Source organism: Falco peregrinus, chromosome 8 (genome assembly GCF_023634155.1).
Source record: "Falco peregrinus isolate bFalPer1 chromosome 8, bFalPer1.pri, whole genome shotgun sequence".
NCBI lineage: Eukaryota > Metazoa > Chordata > Aves > Falconiformes > Falconidae > Falco > Falco peregrinus.
The window spans coordinates 52856672-52872233 of NC_073728.1; the positions used below are offsets into that span (position 1 = coordinate 52856672).

The 15562-nt window shown below is 45.8% G+C and overlaps 1 long non-coding RNA gene across 2 annotated transcripts in view; it reads right to left on the bottom strand.

The window, feature by feature from the left end:
- LOC114010573 (uncharacterized) overlaps positions 1-3030 on the bottom strand; it is a 31721-nt gene extending 28691 nt beyond the window's left edge. For both annotated transcript variants that reach the window (XR_008748528.1, XR_008748527.1), the window contains exons 1-3: positions 2900-3030; positions 2466-2601; positions 598-807 (exon numbers count right to left, since the gene is read on the bottom strand). This is a non-coding gene — a long non-coding RNA (uncharacterized LOC114010573). The remainder of the gene's footprint in view (positions 1-597; positions 808-2465; positions 2602-2899) is intronic.
- Positions 3031-15562: the final 12532 nt, after the last annotated feature.

Sequence of the window (15562 nt, forward strand, 5' to 3'; positions counted from 1 at the left end):
TGAACTGTGACCCAGTTAAGGCACCCTAACCCCTGCAGGCTATCCGGGCAGCTCCACAGCCTGTGGGCTGTGGACCACTGCTTGTGGGCTGTGGACCACTGCTGTCAGACACCAGGAACTGGTTCATGAACAATCCCCTTTAGAAGATAAAAAATGCACATCTATGCCCACACTGCTGGCAGCGATGCACGAGCGCTGGCAGCCAGAGTTGGGAGCCAGTTTCTGGATGCTGCCAGGGACTGCCTGCAGGTACCGACGGCTCCTTTTCAGGCACGTGAAACGGTCCAAGATTTTTGTTTCAAAGGGGCTCCATCAGAGAAGGCTGAGAAACGCTGACACAGCCAGCCTGCGGGGGCCTGACGCTGCCTTCCTCTGGGATACACTCGCCTTCTAGTCACGATTTTAAGTCTTGTTCCCCTTGAGCTCACTGGATCTGATTTTAAAGAAAATAAATTTATGCACTATTTAGATTCAACATAATCACATCAAGAATATTTAGTCAAGTGTGCTGACTACAACTAATGATTACAGTGAAAAGTGAGGACATTCCTTGATGCATGCACAGACTTCTAACGAAAGACATAACGTAAGACGGACGTGGATATCCAGTATCCACTAAAGGATTAAATGTAGCTTTGAATCAATTTTTTCAGGCTTCTCCTTAACGAATCCCCCCAAGGTCACAGGTAGTCATTGACAGAGCTGGAACCTCTGTCTTGCAGAAGAGTCCCCACGCAAGTTCAGGCCCTTGTCCTGCCATCACAGCAATCCTCAAATTCCTGCTCCCTCCAGGGGCTCCAGGTCCTGCTAACCCAACAATAAAACTGTTTTAAGCACCCATGAAGCCCCGTCCCCAAAGCAAATTGAGATGGCATACAGATACTTGAAAAGCTGCAGGAGAGTAGCTTCAGCTACTTGCTCAAGAAACTAGGAAACTGGTTCAAAAAATCCACATAAAACCTATTTCAGTAATGAAGACTGAGTTTTTTCCCTTCTTTTTTTAATTATGAGAAAAGAAGGATAATGTATCTTGACCAACAAAAAGACATAAAAGTATACATTTTTATCATCAAAATTTTCTTCTCTATTTCCCACAGAAAATAAAACCTCAGCATTCTCCCTGATGACCATAAAACATACCTGGTCTCGATAATGGTCTGCACCAAAGCTATGGCTATTAGCAATTTTTTCATCCACTAGCCAAAAAAAGAAGTAAAATGAGGTAAAAGAAAAATGTTACTTGTCTGAACCCGGAATGTTTTGGGTTTTTTTGGTTTTTTCATTATTTTCTGAAGACAAAACACATTGAAAAATGAAACAAAGAATTTTATTTCTTTTTTGCTACTACTACTATTATTGAATGAGAGCGATTAAGAAAATGAGAACAGTATTTTTATAGAAAAAAATGAGGTTTAATTCTGAAAATGTTAAAATATCTTTATCTTTTATTATTTACCTGATACTATTTGCTGCACTCAGTTGAGCTTTATAAATTTCAGTTGATTCAAAACTGTTTTTCAGCAAGCAAACTAGTCAGAAAAAGAAAAGAACAACTGCCTGTCTCTAATCAGGCTAATAGATGTAAGGATGGGAGCTGCCTTATCCTGCAGACTCCAGAAACCTATCTCTGCACCTTTCCAACACAACCGGGAATTTGTTGGAACTTCTACCAAGGAAAACTGTGGCGCTTCCTCCATCCCTTTTTTCCATAGTGGGAAAAAAAAAAAAAAAAGAAAAAAGAAAAAAAAAGCTTTCAATGCCTAGATAAGCTCAGAACACATAGAGGAAAAAAATAAATAAACCATCTTCAAAAAAGTAAAGCATCAATGTGAAAGAGAAACAAGTACAGCCACTCAAACCCCTCGGCTGCTATCACGCATTGTACTTTCAAAATCAGTGGCTTTTGATGGAGAGAGAGAAAAAAAAAAATACATCCATTAACTCACATCCTCTCCCTGTTTAAATAACTATTTAAGTGGGTTAAGATACAGATTTAAAAGAAAAAAATACATAAATCATAATGCAAGGAAAATATTAATGCACATAATGTTACCACCACCCCTTGTTTCTGAATCGCGGTTGGATTCAGAATAAAGTCACAACGGTGCTGGAATGACAATAACAAAAAATTCTTGCCGAGTGAAGAGAAGCATTAGAAAATGCGCAGATTCCCTGACACAACAGTATTTAAAAGTCATTCTAAATTTCTCATCACTTTAACATAACTACAACTCAAAATTACTTCAAACACTTGATCTTGATTCTGCTGCTGTTTTCAAAATGTAAATCCATCAAAGCTGACAGCATTACTCTGGTTTAAAGCTGGAGAAACTGAAGAAGAATTTGGCATTTTGGTTCAATCTTTCATGTGCAATTTACCTTTCATGTATACAAAGCATACTGGCTCTCAGACAGAGGATAAGCATGTAATAAATCAGCTTACTTTTTTTTCAGCTCTTACTCACAGTGGAATCCCCAAATTCATTTTATTTTATCTTTTTCCCACTCTTCAGCTTTTTCTCTTTCATTTTCCTTCCTCCTCTTCAATCACCACAGGTTTGCATTTCTCATTTTCTGTTTTACATGACTCCGCTTTGTTCTCTACAGTGGAAAGACAGACGGGCAAAAAGAAAGGCAGACAGAGACAGACAACAGGGAGAGACACAGCCAGTCCAAGGTAACAATCTCAGACACCCACATTCTGGAGGGTCTGTTTCTCTCTCAAAAATATTTTAACTTTATAAAGGGAAGGGAATCAAAACCCATTTGCATACGGGTTCATTCCATCTATTCAGCTCATATGTTTATAGCTCTGGAAAGTCCCTTTCTGATTCCCTGGCTGATAAGGAGCCAGGGAGGTAACGCAGCAGCAGGGAGAGGTGAGAACTGTTTTGCTGACCTTGCAAGTGGGGCTTAAATGAAGCGCTCCATTCACCTTGCTTGGAGGACCCAACCGGGAGATTTGGGTGCTTTTTATCCTGGAGATTTCAAGGCTCAGAGCATGCATGTAGAGCTAAAGACTCAAGGCAGAGAAACCCCCACGCCTGTGCAGGAGGAAGCTCTGGTCAGGCGCTCAGTACTTCAGCTTCCTGTCTGTACACTCCGCGGTCTAATCTGGGGAAATCCTGAAAACATTATCAGATGCCTGATAAACTCTTTAGCTTTCAAGTACATAGTGATTCAGTTTCGGTCAAAACCTCATTTGAATACGGTTTTAAAATCTAAATAAAAAGCAAGACCCTCATGGAGAAGAGATGAGACTTGTAGTCTGACATCGCTGGCATCCGAAATAATGTGGCTGATGTTTAAAAACTGGCATAAACAAATCTACTCTTCCATACCTGTATCAAGATGCTCAGTGCGTGTAATTCGAGCTTATTAAAAAGAGGTGGAATTATATGCCTGGTTAATTAAATGCCTTTATTTATCCACAAACAAATACCGCAGCAGAAGCAACAGCACAGATGGCTTACTCCGTCCCGACGTTGTTCACGATTGACTTGAGGCAGATTGTTTCTGGGAGGGAGGGATTGCCTGAGACTCTGGTGCCCACTCGCCCTGCAGGCTTCGCGGCAAAGCTGGCAAGCGTGGCAATCCTTGTTTTGTTCAGCGTAGACACTTGTTTACTGGGCATTAGACAGATGTTTCCAAACCCATTTCGCAGCTGCTCATTGCAGGCTAACAGCAGGCTTTACACTTTGATCTGTGCATTTAGCCCTGGAAGAGTAAACCTCCACCACCGCAATCTGAATCGCCAACATTTTCCAGTTCAGATGGGTACTGAACCGGGACTCACTCACAGGCAATCACTCCCACTCCACCAGTCACCTCAGTCAGGCCAGGGAGCTTTTCTAGGATACACTCCAGGAGGTTCTCCTTCACACACAACTTCTGCAGACCTTGGAGAAACTCACTCCATCTATGAGCCTGGACGCAACTAGGAACATTTTCCCAGGTATTGCCAGTCTGCAGGCAGTCAGGGCTTAATCCACCTTCTGCTCCCAGAGCATAAAACATATCAAATGCTTTTGATGAGAGCTCTGATGTTTTCTGCTGCACTCACCCTAAGGTTTACCACAAAAACAAGCTCATGTATGGGCCAGCTACCTTAGAGAAGTGAAAAAGCAATAAAATTTATTGTTAATAACCACATTCCTCCGAGTCAGTACAAAGGCTCAGGTTGTCCATACTCAGGGCAAAAGTACGTACCATCTTTTGTTTCATCCCAAGATCTGGTTTACAGATCTCCAACTAGGCTAATACATAAAATCTATTTCACAAGAGCAGAGTTTTCAAACACAAACCCACTCATTTTAATACCCATGTTAAAATATGTAACAACAACAGTAATTAACATTGGAAGGCAGATCCATTGACGCCGAGTCCAAACCCAGATGGGAAATAATCCTAAAGTTCTTAAAGCATCTGGAACTGAGATTTTGCTTTTCAGCAGCATGAGAGATCTGGTGTTGGCTAACAAAATACCAGGTGCTGCCCTCGTCCAAGTTTGGGCACGGAGAAGCAAAGGCCCTTGTGGGACTTATCAATAAGGATGCTTAAATGTATTTGCATGAGTCATTGCACAGGAAGAGAGAGATGGTGATATTTGAGAGTGGGATTCAGCTGTATTTGCAGTGCTCACTGGTACAACTTTCAAAATGCATCCTTGCCCTAGCCCCAGGTCTAAAAACCTCTTTGTAAAAGACAACTAAATTAATCTGTTCCCTGCTGACCAATACATCCTTGCTGGCTATTTAAGTAAAGATTATTCAAGTTTCCTGGGTCCCAAAAGGTAGGTTTCATTATGTGCATGTGTCACAGCTGGATAAGCTAAAGCAGAAAGTAGCTAAACACAACCTGAGTCCCATGGCAAGAGAATCTTATTCCTCAGTCCACATCTTCCAAGCAAAAGCAGAAAAAACACCAGTAAAGCTGATCATTTACACAGGCCTTTAGAAAGGCAAGATGACAGGACAGGTTCTCCACTTTGCTTTGTGAAACAAAAGCAAAGACTAAGGGGGGGGGGGGGGGGGGGGTGGCAGAAAGCTTATACACAGAGACAGATTAGGGAAGAGACAGACAATAGTGTGCGCTGCTCTTGACAGCCGACATCAGTCAGGATGGTTATTATCGTCTCAGCATCTCATCTGGAAAGTTTTGACTAACTGAATTTGGGTTTTGACAGGAAGTCTAGATCTTACCCTAATTCAGTGGCTGGAATTTCTCGAGGTAATATTATGTTAGGCCAAACGAGATCGCACTACAGCCCTGAGTGCAGCACTATCAGGAACACAACGCGTGGTCATGCAGTGCTTTCTAAAGGCACTAAATCACAGTCTAGGTGCTGTTATCATCACCACCAGGTAGTTCCAGCTTCTCTGCTTTATTTATTGCTGTTCACTGTGTTCTGTATAAATATAAAGGGCTGACTTCCTTCTTTCACTGGGGAGGAAGGTCCTCCCAGAAGGGAAGATCTCTCCCAAGCTAGTTAAAATTTTTACAGCAGTATAAAATATGCAGCCATAGGAGATAAATCAGGGCTTGTATATAAAATATCCTTCACAAAAATATAGCCATCAGAAAAACACAGTACACATATAGTCACTTCTTGCATGATTTCATAAATCTTCTGTCCCTGCTTATAATATTTCTTTGTGACAGACAGTGAGATAATAACATGAGTTACGAATTCCAAGAGGAGCTGGAGCTCAGTCCCATGGAAAACTACAGCAAAATCCACATGACTTTCGAAGAAACTGCAATTTGTCCCTCAAAACTGTTAAGAGCAAACTTTCATTTGGCTTCCCTTGAGAGATAAGCTCTGTAGATCTTTTTCTACAATGTAGAGCCTTATACAAAGATTTTATTTTTTTTTTTACTTTTGTGCATCTAGTCAGGTTTCTTTAAGCTGAACTGACTTACAAATTTTATGAGCTCTCCCACTGATTTCTGTCTCATTGCTTTAATACCCAATACAACTGATCCAAAAGAGATTGGGCTGACAGAGAAACCTAGGCAATTATTAAATCACGCCCCTTTCATAGATGACTTGGCACATTTACAAAGGCTACAGTCATATCACAAGCCAAGTAGGATCTGATGAACCACTTCTTATTTGGCACTGTAATGGGCCTACAAATTAGGACACTGTGCTCCCACCTCTTACACCAGCAGTGAAGAGTCATGCCAGGCATGCTTGGGTAGCAGAGTAGGCAGGGGATGGTAGTAACAGCACTTGCGTGTGCTCCTGATGACCTGACCAGCCTCCAGAAGCCACAGCACTCTGCTCATGGACAGGGCTCACAAAATGGGGAGGAACATGCCAACACAGGAGAGCTGCAGCTACCCCTCCGTGACATGTTTTTTCTACACTGGGAACCATTCCCAGTACAAAATGCCTGCAGAGATTCATACAGAGGCATTAAACTTCTCCCCAGAGCCTGTTCGTGTATGTGAGTGCATGTACATGCTCATATTTCTTACCCTAAAGAAAAACTTTTGCTCCATAGTTGCACAGAGAGCTGGAATGTTACCAGAACAGCCTGCAACCCCTGCAGCTTTGCTCAGTGACCCTCACAACAGCCAGATCATCTGTCCTACTGCCTTAAAACCGTGCCAGCTATCCCATACAGGTTTATAATTCTCTTGATTATTTTGCTGTGACTGGCTTTAACACCCATGAAAGCAAGACTATGAGAGCTGGCACAACGCAGTCAGACCCCAAACCACAGTGCACCCACAGACCTGCCGCCGCACCTCAGCCCTGGCCTGCAGCACCTCTGTGCCTCACTGCTGCCTCTGATAAGCCCTGGGCTTGCGTGCACCCTGTGCTTGTGGCAAAGGACTCTCACTAAGGCGAATGCACCATTTCAACAGGTAAAAAAAAAAAAAAAAAAAAAAAAAAAAAATCTTGCTGCTGCCCCGTCATCCAGCTTTTGTGAAACGATCCAAAGCAGTACCAAAGCAGTATCACGCAGCACAGCGCAGTTTCCATAACAAGCTTCACAGATAGCTCCACTAGGTGCTTTGTAGTCAGAAGTTAAAGCAAACAGGAAGGTTTCGAAGGCTTACAAAGGCAGGAAGTGAGTCAGCCCTGAGCAGGAGGGACAGCAAACAGCAACCCCTTCCACTGCAGACACCCAGCCACGGACACAGGCGTCCAGAACCAGAGCGAATGAACCTGAGAGCAGAGCGCACCAGCAGGACAGGAACAGAGAAGAGAAGAAACCCTTCTCCTCAACCACAGCCCAAAGCAGGGAAGCTTCTCTCCACGCAGAGGACTGTCTTCTAATCAGTTTTCCTTCTCCTTGCAGAGGCAGCCTAACCACCAAGCCACCAGCTTGTCCCCTCCCTGCCCAGGCACACTGAAGCCTCCTGCACAGTTCTGCTCAGGAGAAGCAGAGTCCTCCAGAATAACTCAGATGGGATTGGTATTTCAAGTCCCCTAAAGTGTCTTGAAATCCGAACACTGACCTCTCATGCACTCAGATGAGTGCTGTGCTATTGGAAATAGAAACGCCAACACCTCCTCCTCAGTTGCCATCCTACTCTGCCCACGTCCCACATGAGAAGAAATTGCTCTGAAGACACTGTCACATCAGCCTCCACAGAACAAGGAGGCCAAGGAACATCTTAGCAGGGCTTAGGCATAAAAGAGACCCTAGCTACATGTCTAGAAACAGATGCTTATTGGAGAATTCATTTGGAGTAAACAGAAGCCATCGGTGCTACCGCAGCTCAGCAGCATTATGGCAGGAGTGCTGAGGATCTGCATTTTGGGGATAGGTACAAAAGAGGCCCAGGTCCTTTTGTAGGTATACCTCCAGGCACGCAAATTACATCTAAAAATAGAACCTGGGTTCTGAAGTCACACAGACAGCTTTGAAAATTATACTCACACAGTATTTGAAAGTATTGCCCATCACACAAAAATGATGCATTCCCAGTTGCAGTACCAGGAAATAACACTCAGCCCTTAAGCCTGGACAGTCACACAAGCACCCAGGCCCTAGATTGGTGACAAGTTCCCACCAACTTTTCCCAGCAACTAAAGAGAGCAAAATAGCTGACGAATTCACTGTTTCACAGGTAGTGCATCAGGTTCCTAATATGTTGGCCTCTGTTTCAAGCATACTGTTGAAGCTATTAGGAGGACAAATCATTTTTTGCTCTCTGTATTAGTCAGAAAAATAGGATGCTAGTTCCAACTGAAGAAAAAAAAAAATAATCTGGAGAAGGACAAACAGAACTGGCAGAGTTCTAGCACTCAGAAAAAGCCCTTGCCCGTCTGCTTCTTCTAAGAATAATCTTCTATAAAGCAGCAAACCACTGTAGCAAAAGACTTAAGAGTCACAGCATGGTCACATACACCAGGTTGGGAAACCAGGACACAACCGAAGTAGAATATGAGCCTCCTTGAGGCAGCTAGATTTCAATGCAAAGCATTTCCAGATGCTTCCTAGTTTCAAAAGAAACTCAGAATAACGTGTGGGAAGGTGGGCACAGAAGAACAAAACACTTCAGAGGAAGGTTTACTAACACTGAAAGAAGTTGTTGAGAACTTATCTGAAAAAAAAAAAAAAAGGCTGGGGCAAGACTAGGTGGAAGGTAAAAAGCAAAATCCAGTATCTGGTTGCAACTTGCAAGTTTTGAACATTTGCCAGTGGAATAATTATTCTTAGAAAAGTGCTGTGCTGTTGGAATCAATTTCCCACAGGAATGTTTCCATTTAAAATTTGATTTTTTTCTTCTCACACATGCTTTGATAGGTCAGCACACTTCTGGAAGCAGGGGACATTGCATTTACAAAATTAAGTTTCATTCCGAAGTTTTACAGAGTAAGATTTTGTAAGTCAACTTTGGAATTCAAAGTCTTGGTTTCATAAGAATAGGACAATTTAACTGACAATTTAAAATACCTAAAAAGAATTTATAAGCTACTTCACAAAATCCAGGAGATTAAACATAATAGGCTCTTCTCCAAGCAAAGGATCATGCAGCTGCCAAAAACAGCTTTCAAGGGTTGTGTATTTTTTAAGAACGTGGTGATGGACAAGGACGAGGCAATACCTAAACAGCCTGAGGAAGAGAACCGTACAGACAAAAGTTTCAAACTGAAAACACATTCATAGCAAAGAAACTGTCACTTACTGTTTGCTGTTGATGAACAAACTCAGTAGATTCCCCAAAAATACACAGAATCCATCAGAGAGAATCACAGCTTATTTCTCCTGCCTGGAGTTTCTACAACCAGTAGGTACAGAAAAGCCCAGTTCTCACTAATTAGATTTTTGAAAAGAGGTCGCTACCGTGCTGAATGAAATGCAAAACACTCTGAACTAATAAATTCTGACAGCACTTTGCATCTGATTAAGGAACAAGATGATAGGTTAGCTAAACATGATGCTAGTTTATTAATTCCTGAAGCTGGAATGGTTTTGTTCAGCCAGCTTACAGAAAACTGAAGCCAATCAATAACTGATTCAAGCTTGGTTTTGTTGGGTTTGTTTCCCCATTCCAAAACTGAGTCATAGAGACTTTGCAGAACCTGCACTGGAATGACAGCCTGAGAAGATATTCTTGTTGAGGAAACTGTTCCGCTGAAAGCTGATTTCCCCCGACGGGGACATCCCAGCAGTGGGTGTTTGTGCCCACATCCACCTGCCCCGCACCGCAGCCTGGCCCTCTCCAGCCAGAGGATCCACCAGCGCCGGAGCAGCCCTGTTATTGCTGCCTGCGGAAGCATTTGGTGCTGCTCCTCCAACCCCAGGGACCTGCCTGCACGGCCTTGCATGCCTGCCCGGGCTGCTTCGGAAGGGAGGCCGGCCATGCTCGCCCACGGGCTGGGAGCTGCACCTTGCCTGGGGAGCAGCCGAGCCTGCGGGGCTCACGTCGCGCCTGCCCTGCAGCATGCCAGGGACACCCTCGCTGCGGGGACAGGCACATGCTGGCCTCGTGCCTTTGTGTATCCACTGGGAGTTTGCCAGAGAGGGAGGAACAGGGTGACTGGCACATCAGGTCCCCGGGAGCGCTGCTGGCTCTCCCCTGCGCTCCCGCTGGGGCACGGCTCGGTCCTCGCCACCTCCCCAGGCATGCGCCCACACTGCAGCTGCAAAAATACACGGTGGGGATCATGAACGCTGCCAGGGATTTTTGCCCAAACCCGCAAACATCCAGTATCCCAGCTGGCTGTTTATAGATTAACAGCAGCCTCTTGCTTGGATGTTAGAGGAAATTCCAGCGGCAGGAGCGAGACAAGCGACAGAAGCGTTACAAGGCACCTGCCGTTCCTGCCCAGCAATCACGCTGTCACAGTTCCCAAGAAAACGCGGTTGTTCGGTTTGTAAAGAACGGGTCAGCCTCGGCCCGCTGGGAGGACCGGTGCCTGTAACTCAGGACCAGGGATGTCTGGGATCGCCGTCACACGCACCCACCGCTGCGGCCACAGGGAGCCGGGCCACGGGGCCCCGGGCCGCCCTGCGTGGAGCTCCGGCGCGGCTAGCACAGCCCCGGCCCGGCGGCAGGGCGCCCCCCAGCGGCTCAGCCCGGCCGGCACCGCCACCGCTCCCCGCAGCCCTCTCGCAGCGCCGTGCTGCCGCACCTCGGGCGCCGTTACCGGCGTCTCTGGCCCCTTCCGCAGCCATCCTGCGGGATCGCTCACAGCAGGGCCCGACGCCCTCTGCCACCGGTGCAATACCTTACGCCCAAGTAGCCCAAACCGTGCCATCAGCCTTTTCTCCTCATCCCGCAGAGCTCCCACCCCGACCTTGCCCCGCTCACTCGGGCTCCGGCGGCCGGGCCCTGCGAGCAGCGGCGCAGCAAGCTCAGTGCCGGGCGCCTGCGACCCCGGGCTCAACGCACAGACCCATGGCACTACAGGAATTATGAACAATTACCCTTGCAGTAAGTACACACAGATGTGTCCATATTTAAATACATACTAACTTCTACACTCACATAGGAAGAGGGGACTTGCGGCACGCTAAGCCCACAGACCGTGTGAGGCGCCGGCTCCCCCAGAGGCAGCCGTCCGGCAGGAGGGGGCTGCCCTCCAGAGAGGCAGCCTTGTCCTTCGTGCCCCACAGCACAGGGCTGCCCGCACCCAAGGGATCAGGTCTGTCTCTCCCACCAGCTGCAGGAGGTCCCACCTGGTGGCTGTGGTGAGGACAGGCCAGTTCTCCCAGTCCCACTGCCTCCCAGGTGTGGTACAGCCCCTCACCATTAGCCTGGAGATATCCAATTCTGCCTCCACAGCACACAGCCCACCCCGGGGGCTTGCCCACCACACATGCAGTACCAAACCTGAGAATTTGGACTAGTTTGCAACCTGCAGCAGGCAACGGGGACAAAGGCACCAGGAAAAAGACAGCTCCCACCAGTACTGCCTGGCTACACCTGCTCCGCACAGCCTTTGTATGCCAGTTTGGTTTTTGAGACACGCCAGTTTCACTGCGTGGTGAGGGAAGGGCCAGGACTAAAGGCAGGATTCACACAGCAGCACTAGAGCACAACCCAGGAGAATCCAAAATCCCACCCAGGTGCAGCACACCTTGTGGGTACCAACAACACTAAGGCCACAGTCCCAGAAGAATCACCCTGGAGCTGTGTTCCCACCAGCACAGCCACCCAGACGCCCCGTGGCAGCCCCCAGCTTCTCCCAGCTCCAGGTGCTGCCGGGAAGCCTGACCAGGAGCCATGCCCTGTGCCCGCAGCGACCTCCCCAGCAGGTGCCCAGGGGCACAAAGGCCAGGCTGCAGGCTCCACAGCAAGGGAGAAGAGCCAGAGGACCGCGGGGTGTAAGCCATGAGGCTCAGCAGGTCTAGAGAGAGGCAGAAGGGAGCTTGGGTGTGTCCACATCAGCTGCAATTAGACCTTCCTGATGGCAGCACTGCTGAAATTCCTGACTTTTTACTCAGTGCTCTCTGGAAGTTTTGCTGGCAGAAATTTTGTCTGAATTGAGAAAGAGCAGAGAATGCGGGATCTGGCCTCTCCTAAACACTGGAGCAGATCCCACAGGATTGTTGAGCACCCACATAAAAGTAGGTCTCAGCTAAGGCCACAGAGCTGTAAGAGGCTGGATTTACAGCATGCACCCCAAAGGTCACTTTTAATTATGCTGGTATTTTACCTCTGGACTGCTGGGCAGAAGAAATGAGGTCACGTTTACCTTCAGAGCTGTCCCAAACATGCTTTTATTTCTTTTCTGCAAGACTTTTTCTTAAGATCTTTTACCTGAATGTAAAAGGTTCTTTCCTAAATGTTGAAATAGCTCAAAAAACAGCTGTTGGTCAGGGATTTTCTCCAGCAGTCTGCTTCCTGTGGAAAATACTCAACCCCAAAATTCTACAGTTCATAGCTGAAGAGAGAGTGCCATCTAAACTGGCGACTGCTGCCAGAACATGCCTCAGTGGAATGGCAAGGTAATAAAGGTTTTTCTGCGTTCAGAAATCAGTGTTTTCTGGGACATTGTTGGCCGTTTTAAGAGCTATGAAACTTACTGCAGTGGTTTCGGCTGGGATACGGTTAAACTTTCTTCACAGTAGCTAGCATGGGGCTACGCTTTGGGTTTGTGCTGAAACCAGCGTTGATAATAGAGGAATGTTTTTGTTACTGCTGAGCAGCACTTACACAGAGCCCAGGCCTTCGCTGCTGCTCACAACACCCCGCCACGGGCAGGGAGTGAGCACACAGCTCTGTGGGGCTTGGTTGCCAGCTGGGGTTAAACCACTACAGTCCTTTTTGGCACCCAGCGTGGGGCTCAAAGGGTTCAAGATAACAGATCTGACTGAAACATGCTAGATTGAATTTATAGCTGTTAAGCTATTAAAGGGCAGGCTCCTGTGCTCACCATGGGGCTTGCTTGCCTCACTGTCTTAAAGTCTAGTGCTCATTAGTGGCTGCCTTCTGCTTTTGATGCTTGCTGTACTGCTGCACTGCTTATCTTACTCTGCTGCACCTGGACACACGGTGACAGCAATGGCAATGCATCTGGGCTGGCAGATGGCCAGGGCATCACTACTGTTTTGCTGCTGCTGTACTAGACAGGCCAGAACTCCAGTGTGAACTCAACACAAAGGGACTGTTACCTGCAGATGAGTCCACACAGCAGTTATACCTCTGAAGGGACTGTGGCCCAAGCACAAGTCCACGCTGGAGAAGGTACACGTTGAAGCATCTGTGGCTGTGGATAAGCCCATGCTGCAGCAGGTACACCTTGAAGCATCAGTGGCTGTGCATGAGGTCATGTTGGAGCACCTCAAAGTGTGTGGCCATGCATCATAAGCCCACACAGAGCAGGTACACCCCTGGAGGCACTGCAGCCAAGGGTAAGGCCATGTGGGAGCAGGTTTCTTTCAGAAGGGCCTGTGGCTGTGGGCAACACCAAACTGGAGCTAGAAGCTGAATTTAAGATGAGAGAAGCGTCACCAAGAATGATATGTCTTTGCACACATCTTGTCGATCACCCTGCATCGTTCTGGTTATTCTTTGAATACTCAGTGTTCCATGCAAAAAAGCTTTCTTTCCCCTCCCCTCTTTCAAATCCCTTTGTGTATAGCTACAGCAAGCGTTACACCATCTCAAAGGAAGCACCTCTAATTCTGCTTTAAGTAACTGAAAAATGATACATGTAAAAGAATCTCCATCACTAAAACAGAACCTCTGTCTTACCTGATCTTAAAGGCCCTCAGCAACTCTTAAGACAAGTTTAGCATCTGTTAGTGATATCCTCGCAGACCAGATCTTAGATCTTCTTCGGTGCTATGTCAATCATCATTACTTGTCACAGTAAGATCAAAGTCTGATCTTGTTCCTTGTTTAAACTTTTCCAAAGTTAGTATTTGGGATGGGCTCGTGTCCCTTCAGACTGTGGTATCATACACATAAAGGACATACCTGATATAAGCCCTTATGCAAAGAATTCAGGTCTGCAGCAAAAATACTGACTCAGAGCAGTTTTCAAAGCAAATATATGCATTATAGACTCAAGCTCTCCCCTCTTTCAGTCTTTACATGTTCTTGCTATGCATAATCATCTCAATTTTGTCCCTTAACTAATAGAAAGAGGAATCGCTTCTACTGGAACCTGTAGCAATTCACTTAAACTGGTTCTGTGATACAGAGGGACTTACAAGATCCTTTTACTGCTTGCCTACATATTTTGAGCAGAAGTGCTCAATGGAAGCTGGGCTTCCAGCCTAAGCCACTGAAAATTAACATCTGAAGGTCTCCGAGGACTCCACCTTCCGTACAACTTATGGAAATAATTTGGCTAGCACAAAAACACCAACATGCTACCCAGAGCTAGAAGTATGTCTTCAGCTCCAGGAACCCCCCTCCAACTTCATTAACTGGGAGAGATTACCTCACCTGTTAGAAAAGCACAAAACACACACCCCACTAAGTTGTTTGCACACTCCTTTTTCATCCTGGTATTCTTCAAGAAATTCTGCAAGAAAACACATATTAAGACCATGTTATAACTTTTCTCTCTAATTTTGTAGATCATTCAAGCACAGCGGGTCACAATGCTTTTAACTTCTCCCAAATTGCAGAGGTAAATTTATCAATTATGCTTTTCTTACATGCTTTGCAAAGTTTATGTTAAAACACATGCCTGCAGTCAGATCCTAAACAAACCAGTCACTAAACATATATTGTGTATATAAACTGTATAGAAACCTCATTATAGACATGTTGATCTCATCAGCGCCTGTATCTCTTGGAGCACAGTGAGTACTACTTCGGGGCTAGTTAGAGGGACATTATTACATTTCTATACAGTACTTCACTAACACTAATAAAACTACAGCGAAACTAAAAGTTACAAGATTCACGGCTTTGCTAATCCTAGAGAGACCAATTGCCTCCAGGCTTCTAATTTCTGTTCTTTTTAAACAACGAAAGATAAAAATGCCCTTGGCTGATATACTATTCCCTGCAGTCACAGGGTAAAGGCATACTGAATTCCTTAGCGCTGACTCTTATACTCCATTTCACATTAACGAAGCAATGAAACCCATTACAGATGCCTGCACTGTGCATGATGCACCAAAAGCAAACATCAACACACCACAGCTGTCAGGTTGCAGGAGTGAGAAGCCATAATACATGCTGTTACCATGGTGCCACCCGCTGCCAGAACATTACAAATAGGATGAATTATCTGATGTGCACTGAAGTAATTTTACTCAGCCTGCTAAGACATTATTTTTATATGAATCTCCAAGTTCTCCTTACAGAAATTCAGGTAAGGATTTTAAGTGATTCTCACAGCCAGAACGCTGTCAAAGATGCTTTACAGAGTGATAACCAACTAAACAGGTACCTCTGCTCTGTGGACTTGGTTACAATCCTGATTTCCCAACTGAGGTACATGTTACACTGGCCTATTAAGGCTCATTCAAACTGAGAACATGCCACCAAGCAAGCATTTGTTTTCATCACAGCCATGCATTTAAAGTCCCAAACATCTCAGGTCTTTGTGGAAAGCATGAAATGATCAAGCAAGTAAACGAAAACATTGCAGGCAGTTTTAAACAGGACTTCTGTTGTGCAGGGTAGT